Source organism: Lynx rufus, unplaced genomic scaffold (genome assembly GCF_022079265.1).
Source record: "Lynx rufus isolate CCGP_SWC_20201006 ecotype Redwood Valley unplaced genomic scaffold, mLynRuf1.p SCAF_2, whole genome shotgun sequence".
Classification (NCBI taxonomy): Eukaryota; Metazoa; Chordata; class Mammalia; order Carnivora; family Felidae; genus Lynx; species Lynx rufus.
Genome location: NW_025814834.1, coordinates 64106337 through 64124779, shown reverse-complemented (window position 1 = coordinate 64124779; position 18443 = coordinate 64106337). Strand labels below are relative to the sequence as shown.

Below are 18443 nucleotides of genomic sequence, written 5' to 3'. Positions count from 1 at the left end.
CGTACAGCTAAAACAGATGGAAGGTATAACCTGAAAGTAATCCCTGAAATTCTCTATGACCTATTAATGTCTGGATGTCTTTTGTTTTGTTGAGAGCTAAGGACACACTATGACTGACTTTGATGGAATTTGATAACCTTTCTATAGAAAATAGGTCCAGTGTCATTAATCTTTTTTCCAGAAGGCTATTACTTGAACTAGAAAAGAAATGAGTCCCATAACACATAAAATCTACCACTGATGGCAGATTTTTTTCCATTTTGAGAAATTGATTTGAATGGAGAATTAAAGCAGTGGAAATTGGAAAAAAATGAGAAATTAAGGGTTGCAGTAATCACTTGCCTAAATAGAAAAATAACCATAATAAATTTGGGACTTTGAAGTGAGTATGTCTATCACTGGAGTTCCATAAACAAATTACTACACACACACACACACACACACACACACACACACCCCTCTCCTTGAGGCTCTAGGCTCTTTTGAACACTTATTTATTATGAAAATCATTTCAAGAAGCAACATTTTGTGTTGGCAAAAAGCATTTATAGAACCCCAATATACTTTTATGTGGTTATAAGTAGGAGACACATGTAATGTTGAATGTAATGCATCTGTAATTACTTCAGGTTTGGGGCTGTCTCAAGATTATTGACATAACTGGTGATAAGAATTTAAATAGAAGTAATTTGGGCAAAATCCAGGACATACTTCTCAAGGGAATAATGGAAAGTTTTTCTTACCTAGGATTTCTGAGAACTGAGTTACAAAGAAATAAGCATCACTCTCAAGTACTTTGATTTGTTTATATCCCTTGGAGGGTAGAATTAAAATTGAGATGCACCCCTTCTCCTTCCATGTAGCCAATGTGTAAAAAGCTCTGTAGGTTTAGACGGTAATGAGTTGCCTAGAACATAGACTGCCAAATATAGAAATTATGTAATGCTACCAAAAAATAACGAATAGGTGTGCCCTGTGACAATGCCATAGACTAGCTGCTCAGAAAAATCATTACAATCAAATACAAAGCAAGAAATTTTATTGCAAATGCTGTAGGACTTCTGCTACCATGCCCCTGCATGCAGCCAAGTTTTTCAGGAGGCAACTTGTGGAGAGAAGTATTTTATTATTCCTAATACAAGCAATAATTTGTATACCTGCTCCCATTGTAGTTGTACATCTAGTGAATGAAATCTTTTTCAGATATATCTAATAAGTTACGTTAGTGCCTGGATGACCTTTGTTTCCAATTACTAGAGTGTAATGAGTATTTTTAGTGTTTAAAATTACCACATGCATGACAATCACCAATAGTGTTTTAAATATTTTCCTTAATACTGTGAAATTATTTTACAAGTTCCTTTTAGATTAGGAAATCCTAGAATTGAGAGAGACTACAGGTCACCAGCCCCAGAATCTTCTGCCACCTCTGCCCAGGATAGGAATTCTGTCAGTTTCCCTGATCTAGGAGTATTCCTTCAGAGGTTGAGGTAGAAATGGGTTCTTAAATGAAACAGAAACCTGGGTCTTTAAAATTTATAAGCTAGAGGTTCTTAATCTGTTTAGAAACCCCTGAAACAGTACAAAAAACATGTTTGTGTGTGTATTTTTTTCCTGGAGGAGAGGGTACATGGCTTTATTAGATTCTCAACGAGATCTGTGACTCCCTCCCCTCTTCAAAAGTGCCTCTGGAAACAGACTAAGTGTACCTGCCACTTCGAATGGAAAACTCTTAAGAACGTAAAGATCTCTAACATATCATCTGTAGGCTTTCTTTTCATCAGAAAGCATCTTTAATCCCTTCAGTTATTCCTGCTTATTGTTTGCTCGCCTTTGTTTGTTCCTGAGAATTCCTCTTGTCATGATGTTCCAAATGTGGATTTCCTGTTATAAAATACAAAGAACTAAAAACAAGTTTCATTTAGAACTGCATTACTTGGGGTGCCTGGGTGGCTCAGTCAGTTAAGCATCCGACTTCAGCTCAGGTCATAATCTCACAGTTTATGGGTTCAAGCCCCGCGTCAGGCTCTGTGCTGACAGCTCAGAGCCTGGAGCCTGCTTCAGATTCTGTATCTCCCTCTCTTTCTGCCCCTCCCTTGCTCATGCTTTGTCTCTGTCTGTCTCTCAAAAATGAGTAAATGTTAAAAAAAAATTTAAAAAACTGCATTTCTTTAATGCAGCTTGCCATTGCATTAACTGCAAGCATCTTTGACGTTGTATTGTTGGTGATCTGATAAACATCTGAGCTCCTGCCAGACTAGATCTTCTTCGTCCTGAATTTATTTTTATGTATTTTTATTTCTATAATGATTTATTTGTATACCTAATTATACAAACTGTATTCCTACCTATTCATTTTTATCATGCTGTTTTCAAATATCCTAGCCCAATTAGGGTCTTCTGAACTACATCCATTGCCATACCTGTCCCTTCCACCTTTATGCTACTTAAGCATATGCCTTTCATGCTTCTCCCAACTCATCGACGAAAAAAGTTGAACTAGAGGTACTCCTGGTACACTGCACTACTGAAGAATCTCTGGGTTGACCTCAGTCTCTCCACCGCCAGTCTTTCTTTATGATCTTTCTACTTGTTACTGTTGTCTCATAACTGCTCTGTCATCATGCCTGCTATTTCCCCACATTTTTCTAAGGTGTAATCAAAGACTTTATCAAAGGTCTTGTGAAAGTCAGAATTCACTCTGTTGTTTGAGATATCCTCTGCACTTGTAGAGGCAGGGTGAAAAAAGAATATGGAGCCCATCCGGCATGACTTGATTTTAGGAGACCTTTGTTGGCTTCTGGCTCTTCATTTCTAGGTACTCATCCCCATCTGTTTGATTATCTATCTGCAACAGTGAGCTTATCAGTCTAAAATTTCCAGTCTTTTCCTTTTCCATACTGTTTAGGTGTGGGCTTTTAGCTCCCAATATGCCACCATTTTTTAAATGTATTCTGTGAATATTTATTGGGTACCTCCTATGTAGCCAGTAAGGGGCTGGGTACTGAGAATTCAGACACAGGACCTGCCTTAGGGCACTTGGTGTCAAATCCTGATAGGTCCCTTCATTATTCTGGTTTATAATTTGGAAGGCCTAGGGATTATAAACTATTTTCTGAACATTTTCTGGAGATAAGTAAGATAACTGGATTGTCAGTGTTAAATAGTTTGGTTGAGGTACTAAGGCGCTTTGACAACTAAATAGAGCATTATACTACATAGACTGTGTGTGTGAAACAGTCACTGGCTACTAGAGGGAAGGACCTGGAGGCAGAGTGGACTTCAGTTCTAACAAGCATTTTATTAACTTCTTTCTCCTTCAAGTACTTGTGCTTCGTGGAAGAAGAAACAAAATTGTTCCATGTGCTCTCTGCTCCTCATAGTTTTCAGTCTATTTACATTGGAATCACCAGCAAAATCTTCCGGGTTCCTCCTGACCATACATGTGTTCCCACATCAGCAATCAGAATTTTTGTAATTTGTGAGTTTAACACTGGGATCATTCTTCTTTTTAATTAAGTTTATTTATTTATTTTGAGAGAGAGATGGGGGAGAGTGGCTGAGAGACAGAGAGAGAGAGAGAGAGAATCCGCACTGACAATGTGGAGCCTGATGCAAGGGCTTGAACTCACGAACCGTGAGATCATGACCTGAGCCAAAATCAACAGACGCTAAACTGACTGAGCCACCCACATGGCCACTGGGCTCATTCTTTGTTGTGTCTTCAGTCCATGTCTCATCTCACCAAGACAGCATCCACCATGATTAGCCTTTTCAGATTCATATATAGCTCAGACTTGGCTTTTGGCCACAATACATTCTTCTAAAACAGCATTGTCCAACAGAAATATAATTCAGGCTTCATATTAATTTTATAATTTCTAATAGCCACATTAAAAAAGTAAGAAGAAGAGGTGACATCTATTTAAGTAACATTTTATTTAATTCAGTATATCCAAAATGATAGCATTTTAACATGTAATCAATATTAAAAATTATTGATATTTTCATTCGTTTGTTGCACACCGAATCTTCAAAATTGGGTATGTGTTTCACAGTACTACATCACTCAGAAGTCTTTGTATTTTAGCCTTTTTGTTGTGGTTGGACAGTCAATGATTTTATCATTTTTGAGAATAAGCCCATCATTGTAAACTGTTACCATTTTCATTTATCTGTATCTGTCTTTCCTAAACTCCAGTTTGGTATAATCCCTAGAATTCCTAACAGTTTCCCATATTTTATGAAGCTGTGGTTTCAACTGGCACAGAGTAGATTGTGCTTAATGTCATTGTGGCATGTATCACAATGCCTTGCCCACAATGGCTACTCATTAAATATTTGTTGAGTGCATTAGGTACTCTTTCATTCTAAAAAAATCACACATCTGTTTTCTTAGTTGAGCTTTTAAATCATCGTGAAGTGGATAGGGGCAGTCTCTCCTTTATTACACAGAGAAAACTGATTCATTTAGTCAATGATTTACCCAGTCTTTTCTGGATTCTGTTCTCCTGACATCAGTTCAATTCAGCAAGTACTTACTAAGTTTCAGGTGTTTCTTCCTACAGTACAATACTATCTTCTTTAAAGATTAAGCCATAAAGCTGTTGATAAGATGCATTTTTGGTAGTTGTTACATAAAGAGTAATTGATTGTCTCTATCATTTGACCCAGCTAAGACTCCAGAGGTATAGTAGGAATCGTTATCTCCCAGCCATAAGAATCTAATAACAAACAAGGGAAATCTATACAGATCCTGACAGGGAAGTAACATGGTGTAGTCTGTAGAAAGACTACTTGCTTTTGGTCCTGGTTCTCCCCCCTCACTGTGTGTCTGAAGACCGGGTGTATAACTTCTCTGCATCTATGTCTCCATCAGAAAAATAAGAATAATAGTAATCATTCCATCTACCTTACCAGGAAATGTTAAGGATCAAATGACATACTGCTTGTAGTGATGTTCTGTAACTGTAAAGTACTTTTTAAATATTAAGGATTTTTAAAAATCTATTATTATTAAAAATGGAAATTGCCATTATGGCCAAGTGGCTAGAAATTTTTATTACATTTTATAGCCTCCAACTAATCTAGATTAAGAAACCATAATCATAGGCACTTTTGAAATAAAATTTTACAAATTCTTTCTCCGATTATGAGATTCAGAATATCTTGTTTCAGTCACTTCTGTTTTCAGTACTCAGTGAGCATATAGTATCAGATGTGCCGCAGGTTGCCTTATTCTCTCAAATTCTAAGTGACCATACTAACCCTGAGCCACCAGAAGTGACCATTACCATTCACAGAATCTCACAGAATTTCATAAAATGCAAGTATATGTCAGGCTAGTTCTTTCCTACAAGTCACAGATTGACAGATTATTATCCAGCTATGAATGGGCATACCACAATTGCCAAAACCTCTTCCTGTGGCCTAATGTTGACTGTCCACTTCCCCATTCATGTCCCACTAAATGCTAACCCAGTGACTACGGGAAAGTTAGAGTTTGTCAGTGGTCTGCTGTTATTCAGATGAAGCATGTGACATCTCAGTTGTTTTCTGTCCCTGTCCTGCAGAGTAAGAGAATTATTGCTGATTTGTACTCTCTGAAAGTTTCTGCAATTAAAAAGAAAAAAAAAAAACGTTACAGAAAAGCTTAGATCATTCTTTTACCATTTTCCATAATAAGATTTGAAATTCATCCAGATGCATATGGGAATATCATCTTCTCCTCTAATTTATTTTTAAAGACATACTTTACCAAAGTAGTGTGGCTTATATGCCTTTCTGAATATCTGATAAGATTAGTCTCAGAGTTCACAAATATGGAGAAGCTGGGTGTGTTGTCCTTTTTTTTCTAGAATCCGTTGACAGATTTTCTCTGACATTTTCCTTAGTGTTGGTCTTTGTTAAATATATTTTAAAGAAAAAGGATGAAATCTGAAATCTCTCAGCTATTAGATATTGTGGCTATTTGGTATATTTTTAATAAGACTTACATGTATTGGCATCAATTAATAGCTTCAAAAGGTATGGTAGAGATGGATGGAAATAATATGTTTGGAATGTTTTGCTTCTTTTCATGTGAACATAATAATGTTTTATAATGTCAAGATTGAAGGGTTAGACCAGGAGTCAAAAAACTATGTCCTGTAGGACAAATCAGCCCCATTGCCTGTTTGTATAAATTAAGGTTTATTGGAGCATAAACTTGCTCCTCTGTTACATGTTGTCTTTGGTTGCTTTCTGCTACAATGGCTTGAGTAGTTGGGACAGAGTATATAGCCTGCTAATCCTAAATTAATTGACCAGCTGTTTCTTCGAAGAAAAAGTTTGCCAACTCCTGGGCTAGGCCATTAACAATTAGTCTGGTGAGTAAAAAAGGTAGCGCAAGGAGTGGTGTATTCCGTGTATACAGCTTTTGGGTGTCTCTAGAAGTCTGGTCTACATTAGGCAAAAAACACGCAGGTATTCTTAATACTGTGTATGAGGTGCGCAGAATATGCTCCCAACTATTTTCCTATTGTAACTTGAAGCAAAAACAACCAAATATGGTATCCTAGTAATGTTCTCTGCACAGAATTTATGTCTTAAGTGTTCCTTTCCTCCCTCCCAATCATTGCAGAGAACCCTTTGCTAAGGGGAAGAAGGAAAAGAAAATAAGATTGTTTGTTCAAAGTATCATAAAATTCTGTACGGCCATTTCATCTGTTTTAAAAATATCTGAGTATTGCAATAAAACCTAATGCCAGGGACAGAGATCTGCAAATTCTATATTTGACCAAGAATCTCACTTATTTGAGAGTGATGCTTTGTGGAAAATCCTGTAACCGATGAAGAACCCGCATCACCTGTTTCCACTTTATGTTACCATAAAGAGCAGCTGTGTGCCAGGCCAGTTTTCTTCTCCATCATTTACCCTCACCTCCCTGACCGTGGTCCCTGGCTCACTCCTGTCAACGGGCCACTCTGTCCATACTAAGCCCCTTCTTAAGAGCTCAGCTCTGGACCACCTTGTCTCTGCCCATTGCCTACTTCTCAGTCCGGACCAGTACTGGCACCATCCCAGAAACCCTCCCTGCACAATCCTGGTGTGCAGTGCTCTGTGCCACCGTCAGTGAAGGCCACCCTGACCGCATCCTTTCATTCTCAGAACTTCATCCCTACCTCTGAATGTCATCTCTGGGATGGCAGTGTAGTCAAGGAAATGGAACCACAGTATCATCAGCATCCCTGGAATCATCCTATTTCTTGGTCGGATGTATCTTATCACATATTATTACTTAGCTTTTTATGTCTTTAGGACAAGGAAACAAACACTTTATAAATTCCTCATAGACAAGGAGCCATTTATTTTTTGTAAATCTATTCATTGCACTTCACTGTGAGCCTGCTGTGTGGTAGGCACAGTGTCGTTGTTGGGGACATAGATATCGATTAGGTCTTGAGCCCAGGAACATTCAGCACTGCAGAACCATCAATAAATATTTGTTAAATCAGTAAATAAAAATTTAGAATTTCCCATGCAGTTTGGTGCAATTGCGACTGGGACTTTGCAGCCCACATGTGTCTTTCCTTATGATATAGAATAGTCTGATCAAAGAAGACAAAGGTGGCAGTGACTCAGTAGCTTTCAAGTGCTCGGGAGCATCCCAGCCACTGAATCATTTGCTCAGACAGGATTTATAAGAACAGAACTGAGCAATTGTTAAATAAGTACTACCTTTTTCCACAGCAGATAATAAAACAGAAACGCTAAATGTCAAAGAATTGGAAATACAGGAGTTAAATAAATGTAAGGAAGAGCATAGCACAAGTAGCTATACTGAAAATGCAAGCTGTGGCCAGGAGCCTGGTTGAGGGCAGGATGAGGATGTGTGGCACGGTGGCTCTTGGTAAGTGAGGCACAAAGAGAAGTGGTCAAAAGGTTGCAGGGCAGCGTGGGGAGAGAGCAACTGTTCAAGAGAAGGAGAAATAGGAAAAAAAATAGGGCATCTTTCCTCCATGCGTGGGATCACCAGAGAAGGTGAGCAAGCACACGCAGAAGAGTGCCCTGAGAGGGTAATTAATTCTGTCCCAGGGCCCGGACAGTTGTGGCCAGCCAGCATCAGGGACTTTTCATCCAGCTTATATCAGTTGCAGGCTAGGAGCCCAATCTCAAATTCATAGTAAACTCCACGTCTTTTAGAGCAACTTGCACCAACCCAATTTAGCTGCCTTAATTTCCTTTTTCTGAAAGGACCGCATACAAACCCACACCTAATTTTCACAGACACTGGTGTCTTAGATTGCTTTGTGTTCCACGCAGCCTCATCCCGTGCATTAAATAGAGTTTTCAGAAAATAAATATTTAATCTCATTTGTTGGTTGCTAATACTTTGTATCGTGATCTTTGAGTTACATATTCAGTGGTTATGACAAAATGTTGTTTGAAGCATTCATTGAAATATTTATTAAAACTTGAAGAAATGATTCTGAATACCTTCCATTTTTTAGTGACACATAAGAATGGCTTGGTTGAAACCATTCCAAAAGTTCTAAAATTCTGAGAAATGAAGAAGTCGTATTTTAATCACTTAACATTTTAGATTGCTTTTTAATTGAAATGTAAACACAGTAAAATGTATTTAATGAAATATAATAGTCTGTTTACTGCATGGTAGTGTGTGCTAATCAAATCAGGAAGTATTGGGGATTATTTCTCAAAATAGGCTCCAGGCAGGGCTCTGGTTCACCTGTGTTCCAACTTCATCTCCTATTTTCTCACCTACTGTGCTCTGCAATCATAGTTGATGGTATGGATATTAACTTCAGGCAGTACAAGGTTATAAACCATCAAATAACAGTAATACATTTTTCAGTGACTTTTTCTTATGTTGTTTTGATAATCAGTGAACAAAACAGAGTTTTCTGGTTATTATTAACTAGAATATTTCTATTCATCAAGAATAGATTGTTCTTGTTCTAATCTGGTGGACCTATAAGGGTGTTTTCATCTCCTGTCTACTACTGACAGACAAACACCTTGGTAAAGCAACGAATACTTAAAGTTGGCATTAAAGTACCATGTGAACACATCCCATTCAGTCACTTCAGGAGCCAGCATGAAACACTGAAGGAATCTTTCTTTGTGTACAGGTCTCTTAAATCACCTCTCTTCCCCAGTTTGCAAAGTCAGCCCTTTATTTAAAAGGGTCAAAACCCTTCCCTTATACAGTAAGTCTGTATCTTCCAGAAATAAGTCGGGTGCTTCACAAAATAGGTTAAAGCTGCGGCAACAAAGTACAGAAGATACAGAGCTTAAACGTCTCTCTCAGTCATGAATTATTCATGGAGCTTGACCCCCTTTTCTCTTCCTTAGCCATATGATTGCATTTATTTCAAATTATGTCCCCCTCATCCTCAAACGTGTAATTAGATGGTCGAGTCCCCTACTCTCGTAGCAATCACATGACATTTTCTTGAAACACTGTTCTAATGCTATTATTGTTTGATAATCATTCATTCTCATGTCCCCCTTCACTCAAGAGTGAGCCTCGTCAGGGCTGCGACCATATCTTATTCTCCTTTTACATGCCTAGTGCCGTGCATGTTTCCTGACATGCTTTAAGTTTGCTGACTTTTCTGGGTCTTAACTTGGAATTCACTTTCATAAAGGTGTTCACCCCAGGGAGATAGTTTGTTTATTTGTGTACTAATTTCAATATAATAGAGTCTCACTCTATTTTCTTCACAAATCAGGGAGAAATATTCTGAATGCCAGACTAATGCTTTTATAAATATCCTCTTCTCTTGAGCCCACATATCCTCACTAATTCCCCTACCATAATTTCCCCAGCCTAGCATGCTGTCCCCCACAGCTAGTGTTTGGGATGAGCTCTATTTCAGGCATAGCATGTAGGAGACTGGACTTTGGGTGGCCCAAACTGGACATACTGACTTGTGACTATTCTCTTTCTTTTAACTTGATTTCTGCCATTCCTTCAAAGGTTTGGGGAAGATGATGAATTTTGCCTTTTTCTGAAAATAACTGCATGAACAACTAGGATCATTGCTTATTTTTATCTTCTGGCCTACTTTTTCTCACACAAAAAAGAGGTGAAATAAAGTGGGTGCTCCATCATATGTAAATATATCTTACATATATCTAAAAACTACTTATATCCATAAATATATATTTATCATAGATAAACATTTATAGGTACTTGTATTTTTTTTTAATGTTTGTTTATTTTTGAGAGAGAGAGGCAGAACATGAGCAGGGGAGGGGCAGAGAAAGAGGGAGACACAGAATCTGAAGGAGGCTTTAGGATCTGAGCTGTCAGCACAGAGCCTGACATGGGGCTCGAACTCACAGACCATAAGATCACGACCTGAGCTGAAGTCAGATGCTTAACCAACTGAGCCACCCAGGCACCCCAGTACTTGTATCTTATTATTATTTTTTTTTTTTGCTAATGAGAAGGCTTTTTAATTTATTTATTTTTTAAATTTACATCCAAGTTGGTTAGCTATAGTGCAACAAGGATTTCAGGAGTAGGTTCCTTAACGCCCCTTACCCATTTAGCCCGTGCCCCCTCCCACAGCCCCTCTAGTAACCCTCTGTTTGTTCTCCATATTTAAGAGTCTCTTATGTTTTGTCCCCTCCCTGTTTTTATATTATTTTTTCTTCCCTTCCTTTGTGTTCATCTGTGTCTTAAAGTCCTCACATGAGTGAAGTCATATGATATTCATCTTTCTCTGACTAATTTCACTTAGCATAATACCCTGTAGTTCCATCCACGCAGTTGCAAATGGCAAGATTTCATTCTTTATGATTGGCGAGTAATACTCCATTGTATATATATACCACATCTTCTTTATCCATTCATCCACTGATGGACATTTGGTCTCTTTCCATACTTTCACTATTGTTTATAGGTACTTATATCTCAAGTAAATATATATTTATAGGGATTTGTAGATTTTATTTGGATATATATCTTATAATGAGACCTTTGCTTACTCTTATCAACATCAAATAAATATCACAACAGCTGCTTCCATGAGTTCACGGGGCTTCTCTTTTTAGTAATTAGAAGTGGTGAGACTATTGATTGCTGCCTGCTGCAAAAGGAATAAGATTGAATGATACATTTTCTTCATAAATTAGCCCTAATGGCTTTGAGATTTCAGATAAGGCAATTCCACTGCTTTTACATGAAACGCTAACAGCTTCATTAGAACTATATTTTGCTAGGGTGCCTGGGTGGTCAGTTAAGCAACCAACTCTTGATTTCAGCTCAGGTCATGATCTCACAGTTCATGAGATCAGGCCCCGTATCGGGCTCTGTGTTGACAGCTCAGAGCCTGCTTGGGACTCTCTCTATTTGCCTCTCTCTCTCTCAAAATAAATAAATACTAAAAAAAACTTTTTTAATTAAAAAAATTTAAAACCCTGTATTTTGCTGACACTTTTGGAGAGTCTTGGTGCTACAAACATGTCTAAAATGGGCATGTCAGGGGCGCCTGGGTGGCGCAGTCGGTTAAGCGTCCGACTTCAGCCAGGTCACGATCTCGCGGTCCGGGAGTTCGAGCCCCGCGTGGGGCTCTGGGCTGATGGCTCAGAGCCTGGAGCCTGTTTCCAATTCTGTGTCTCCCTCTCTCTCTGCCCCTCCCCCGTTCATGCTCTGTCTCTCTCTGTCCCAAAAAATAAATAAACGTTGAAAAAAAAAATTTTTTTTTTTTAAAAAATAATAAAATAAAAAAATAAAATGGGCATGTCACTTCTCACCATGATCAGGATATATTTCCCTGGGCCAGTATCTGGAGCATCTTGAAAATAGGCAATAGATTTCCAAACCACTTGAGAATGGATCCAAGCTGGTTTGTTTTGTTTTGTTTGTTTTGTTTTGTTTTGTTTTTTTAAGCAGAGTGGGAAGGGAGGTTAGTTTTCCTTCTTCAGATTAACACCCTGTCCCTGTTCTGGTGGGCAGAGATGACTACCTCCTTGTTTCTACATCTGAGAACTTCTTGGCGGTAAATATGAGGCACTTTCCTTTCGGAGAAGGGAAAAGAATGTTTGATGGTTAGGTGTATTAATGACTAGAGTCAGCATATAACCAAATGAATATCTGGTAGTAGCAGAGTGATACAGGAAGTTATTTGTTCTAAGGTATAAGCAACAGAACTCCAGCACAGAAGAAAGAGCACATTTATACTGAATTCTTCCAGCAATAAGTGAAGCCTCTGCTGATTCTGAAAACAGCTTGAAAGTCAATTAAAACATAGTGATAGGAGTCTCGCCCAAGAATCTGAATTGAAATAAACACATGTGATAGTCATCTTGTGTTATGCCTAATGTAGTTTATCTTCAGGAAAGTGTCTCAGGCTTTATTTTGAACCAATCAGAAAAAAAATCAGATTGACAGTATTTCCTATATCTTAACCTATGCTGTTCAGAAAAAAGGAATTCGCAATATCAAATACTGCAAGGGAGATGAAGGCAAATGAGAATATAGTCCCGTGAATTGTGTATGTGTTCTTCAACTGTGAAATGAGAGAATTGGAATAACTATCAGTGATAGCTTCTAGCTCTAAAGTTTCTTCTTATTAATATTTTAAAATTCCTTGATTCTGTGATTTCACAGTTATAAGGGAGTTGGTCACCTTCCAGTGAGAAATTTTCAGAGCGATCCCTGCAAGAAATTCTGAGGGGGTGGGAGGTAACAAGTGGGTAGTGGGCAAGAAGAGCTGATAGACACAGGCGATTGATTTAAAAAGTGTGCAGAGTATAGAAAGAATGAAGATCATCACTAGATTGAATATGGTATCACGTGAAGATTTTTATAGAATACTGGACATCTGTGCTTCCTTTTAGAGCCAGAGGGAGAGTACTTGTAGGTGTTAGTGAGGTACTCATGAATTAAAGAAGAGAGCTTTTCAGAGAGCCAGAGGAGGGGAGGCAGGTATCCAGTGTTGGTTCTAGTTAGGTGACTTCTCTGGTACTGTGACTCCCTGAGTCAGTGGTAAAGGAAGAGACTGAGGATACTGATGATGGGAACAGGAGAGAACTGAGCAAGCAGGGCCCCGGGATTAGCAGCCAGTTGGAAGGACAGCCTTCTCAAAGTGGGAAATTTATCCTTCTAAAATATGAGGCACAGAGAAAAGAAAGAATGCAAGACTGGGATGGAGGGATGTGTGCACGTGACAGAGACATATATCTGATAGAGTTTCTTAACAAGAAAAGCACGGCCATACTTGACAGGCTGTGAGAATTTCATTGGGATTTGGGTCAGAGATCTCAGGGAATGAGAACAGAGCAATGACAGGACCTCATGCCCTTTGAGCAATGGTCAGTGAACTGTAGTCACTTCCTGGGGACCTGGATCATTTAATACCAGTGATCCAGTTCATGTATTGTGTGGTGACTGCACGAATTGGTGTATCTCTTTTTCTGAATGGGTAGTAGCAAAATTCTCCTGATGTCCTTGGGACTCCAAACCAGTATCCATAATTATCCTCTATTATATAAGACTTCAAAGAAAACTGAAAACCAGAAAAATTAAGTGACTTGCCCAGGGCCACAGTAAGTTTTCATCATGGGCAAGAATAGAGATACATCTTCTACTTTCTATCCTAATGTTCTCTGCTTTAATTGATTTTATATGAGGGACCAATAATAAGGCAGTGTGGTCTGAAGAATAAAAGCTGTGAACTAGGCTTACCTTGGCTTTAGCCTTGGCTTTGTCACTGACCTTGGGATGACTCTGTCAGTATCCCTAGGCCTCAGATTACTTATTAATAAAGATTTTCCAATTTAAGACCTAGGTCTGAAAGAATGTATAGCAGCTTCAAGGACCAATTTTATTAACTGGCTTTTAGCAGTTTGGAGGTTTTAAAAGGAAGAAAAGTTTATCATGACAAGAAACCATTTAGTAATGAGTTAACCAGTTAAAAGATTAGTGCCTTCTCAGATATTGCTGTCTCGTGCCATTAGTGCCTTCCTCACCAAACTAATGCAATGAAAGAAGAGTACCAAAGCAGTGCAAGTCAGTTGCCAACTGAAATTGTACATATGATATACAATATGCAAGATTTCGGGAAGTCAGTGAAAGTGATATTGGAGCACTGCTCAAGACATACCAAAACCATTGCCAGAGGAGGAGTTGGCAGGCCATTTAACAATTGGAAAATGGGAAATCAGCAAGGATGGTCACATAATAAGTACGTCAAAAAGGAAATATAGGAATTTCAAAGGAATGTGAGGGACCCTTGGGAAAATGCTGACGCCCTCAAATAATTGTTCGTTTTCTGTAAAATGGTCATATACTACCACTCAGTTTTGAAGAAAATTATACAACCCTCCCCCAATCAACACTACATTCGTTTAAAGTTTGTTCTAAGAATTAGAACATAGTTGCAGTTATAACCTAAATTTGATTAAATGGAAAATAAAATAGATTCATTTTCATGAATTTTATTTCATTTCTCAAAGTAAAGTCTTGATTAACCCATTTTCTATGAAATTTGCATTCCATTTTAAGTGGATTCACTTGATTTTTATCTTGTTTTTCATTTTTCAAAAGTTTTTAATTTAAATTCCAGTTAGTTAACATGTAGTGTAATATTAGACTCAGTAGTAGATTTTTGTGACACATCACTTGCATGTAACACCCAGTTCTCATCATAAGGGCCCTTTTTAATACCCATCACCCATTTAACCCATCCTCCCACCTACCTCCCCTCAGTTTGTTCTCTTTAGTTAAGAGTCTGTTTTATGGTTTGCCTGTCTTTTTTTTTTCTCTATATATTCATCTGTTTTATTTCTTAAATTCCACATGTGAGTGAAATCATGTGCTATTTGTCTTTCCCTGACTGACTTATTTCGCTCAGCACAATATGCTAGCTCCATCCACATCATTGCAAATGGCAAGATTTTCATTCTTTTTTACTCAATGGCTGAGTAACATTCCATTGTGTGTGTGTGTGTGTGTGTGTGTGTGTGTGTGTGTGCATCTCACCACTTCTTTATCCATTCATCAGTCGTTGGGACAGTTGGGCTCTTTCCATACTTTTGGCTATTATTGATGACGCTGCTATAACAGGTGCACATGACCCTTCAAATAAGCATTTTTGTATCCTTTGGGTAAATACCTCATAGTGCAATTGCTGGATCATAGGGTAGTTCTATTTTTAACTTTTTGAGGAGCATCCATTTTCCAGAATGGCTGCACCAATTTGCATTTCACCAACAGTGTAAAAGGGTTCATTTTTCTCCACATCTTTGCCAACACTTGTTTCCTGTGTTGTTAATTTTAGCCATTCTGACAGGTGTGAGGTGGTAGCTCATTGTGGTTTTGATTTGCATTTCCCTGATGATGGTGATGTTGAGCATCTTTTCATGTGTCTGTCAGCCATGTGGGTATCTTCTTTGGAAAAATGTCTATTCATGTCTTCTGCCCATTTCGTCAGTGGATTATTTGTTTTTTGGATGTTGAGTTTGATGAGTTCTTTACAGACTTTGGATACTAACCCTTTCTCTTATATGTCATTTGCAAAAATCTTCTCCCATTCTGAAGGTTACCTTTTAGTTTTGTTACTTGTTTGTTGGATTCACTTTAAATGGCCCTTTCTTGGTGGCAATGTGCCTTTGAATAGGAGGACCTCCTGTACTCAGAATGTAAAATTAGGTATGTTTTTCTCTGACTTTCTAAATCCTGTCTGTATAACCTTGGACTAGAACAAATCAAGCAAAGGAGTCGGGGTTGAGCAGGTGGGATTATTAACAGCATCAGTGGCCAGCCTCCAGCCAAGGAGTAAAGGGAGCCTGTGTGTTAGGTCAGGGACTCAAGCTGACATGATTGGCCATGAGATTCAACTGGTGGAGATTCTTGGTTCAGTATGGACCAAGTAAAAGGAAAGAACCCAAGGATTTGGAGGATTTATGTTTTCTTCATGGAGTTAATTTTTTTAAGTTTATTTATTTATTTTGAGAGAGAGAGAGAGACTGCACACATGTGCACACAAGCAGGAGAGGGGCAAAGAGGGAGAGAGAATCCCAAGCAGGCTCTACACTTATCAGTGCAGAGCCCAACACGGGGCTCAAATTCATGAATCATGAGATCATGACATAAGCCAAGATCAAGAGTAAGATGTTTAACCAACTGAGCCACCCAAGTGCCCCCATGGTGTTAATTTTTGTTTTCCTTTCAGAGTTTACCTTGTGTTTTCACATTGTTTATCACAGAAGGAAACAGGGGTCCTTCCCTCTTCCTCCTATTGGGAAGGGTTTGATAGATTCTATTCTTTGCTCAGCAGGCAGAGAAGTGCTTACAGTGGGGAAGTACTTTAACATAGAGTGTTTTAACCAGATACAAGAGATGCATGCTTTCCTGACTGGAGGCAGAACAACTGAGAAACAATTTGAAAATAACCAATTGGTTCAAACTAGTGAATTTACATTGATTCACATTCATATGAGAGAGCTTTTCCTTTAATCAGCTTAATCCCCCCAAATCTCATGGGGGAAGTGGCAGTTAATATCTTTCAAGGCAGCCCATCTTGCTGTTCAGATAGAAGTCTTTTTCTAGCCAATTTCTGTATCGCCTGACAGATAATAAAACTAATCCTCTTTTGGGTTTCTTGCTAGCCATGTACTTTATTAATTCTAAGGGTTCCACGAGGTGGTTATGGTTACTGGTTTCAGATGCCAGAGGGATTTTGCTACCGCCCATTCAGAGCATATATACCAGTTTGGGCAATCACAAAACAATATACAAACTGTGGGTATTTATGGTCACGTTTTCCAAGAAGTGTTCATAGCTCACTGGCCATTGGCTTGAAGGACAGAATTTGAAGTTTTCCCTCTTCCCGTTTTGGTGGTACCATCTAAATGATGTGTGTCAACTGGGTCCCCTGAGAAGCAGATACTGAGATGGAGTTAGGAGTGCAGAAGTTTATTAGGTGGTTATGCCTGTCAAAGATAAAGAGAAGGAAGCAGGAATGGTACAGACAGAACTTGAAACAGCGATGTAGATCTGACAGCTTTGGCCAGCCCAACAGAGAGCTCCAGAGCAATGAGTACCTGAGAGAGGAGTCCTGGGTCGGGAAGAAATAGACAGATCAGTACCCCTGCATGTTCAGTCATTGCTGGAGAGCCACCCAGGCCTCAGCTCAAACATTGTGGCAGATTCTGAAGGTGCTGCTGCTGGAGCCAGCTAACTACATGCCTCATGGCTGATAGAAGTTCTTTCTTTTGTTTTAAATGTTTATTTTTTGAAAGAGACACAGAGACAGAATGCCCGCGGGGTAGGGGCAGAGAAAGAGAGGGAGACACAGAATCTGAAGCTAGCTCCAGGCTCTGAGCTGTTACAGCAGAGCCCTGGTGTGGGTCTTGAACTCACGGACTGTGAGATCATGACCTGAGTCAAAGTCAGACACTTAAAACTGACTGAGCCACCCAGGCGCCCCAGAGGTTCTTTCTTGAAGGGAGATCTGAATGGCACACCTCCTTGGTTTAACTTATGCCACTGTAAATACCAAACCATTCAAATGAACAACTCCTTGAGGCACAAAAGACCCACACACATGAAAATGGCATCGTTTGGCAGTCTATCGTTTATAAACTTCAGTAGTCAGCAGGGTTCATCAGATTGTATTTTGGGAACACACATTGCTTTGCTTTCTTATAAAATTAATTTTATTCTGAGGAACAGTGATGATAAAGAACTCGTCCTTTATCAAACAGTTTGGTTTAAAAAGTTGCTTAGCAGTAGGACAAAACAAAACAAAGAAGCAATTAGCTTTATATTTAGTGATCTATCTATATGCATTTGGAGCACATTTCTGGAATAATTCAAAAGGGCCAATCCATTTTATGCCTCCTGCTGTTAAATGAATGTGGGAGTCAAGCTGCTATTTTCACAGTGTAAGACATTTATTGTTGATAAAAAAAAATATCTCCCACTTATACATAATCAGTATCTGGCAAATGATGCTGTAGAATTTTAGTTCCTTAAGTATAAAGTGGAAAAATCTTTAAAAAAAATTAGGCCTTATGATATAAAAATTAAAAGTCAGCCAACCACAGATCAAAGCATTTAAGCACATTCATTGTTCTCAAACTTACCAGTTCTTTACTGAATATGTGTTCTTTGGGTTAGCAAAACTGATCCTTGTGTCTTTACCCCTCCTCATTTGAACAGTGCAACACTTTGATTATTCAGTCAAACAAGACTTTAAGCTCTGTGCCTGGCTCATTCATAGCTATTAATGTTAATGCAACTTAACATTATCTAATGCTTTTAACAAATTTGTCTCCCACGACAAAAAGTATGTAAAATCAGTAAATAGCTAAATTGAAGGTGTGGTAGATTTCAGCCTATAAATTACTATACCCACCTTAGTTATTTCTGCTTCCTAAAAGTTTACACAAAAACAGTCTGCTCCTTAGCAAGAGGGGATAA

General features: G+C 38.6%; 1 protein-coding gene across 1 annotated transcript in view; it reads left to right on the top strand.

Annotated features, from left to right (window-relative positions):
• CERS6 (ceramide synthase 6) overlaps window positions 1-18443 on the top strand; it is a 320307-nt gene that overhangs the window by 264942 nt on the left and 36922 nt on the right. The window lies entirely within an intron of this gene.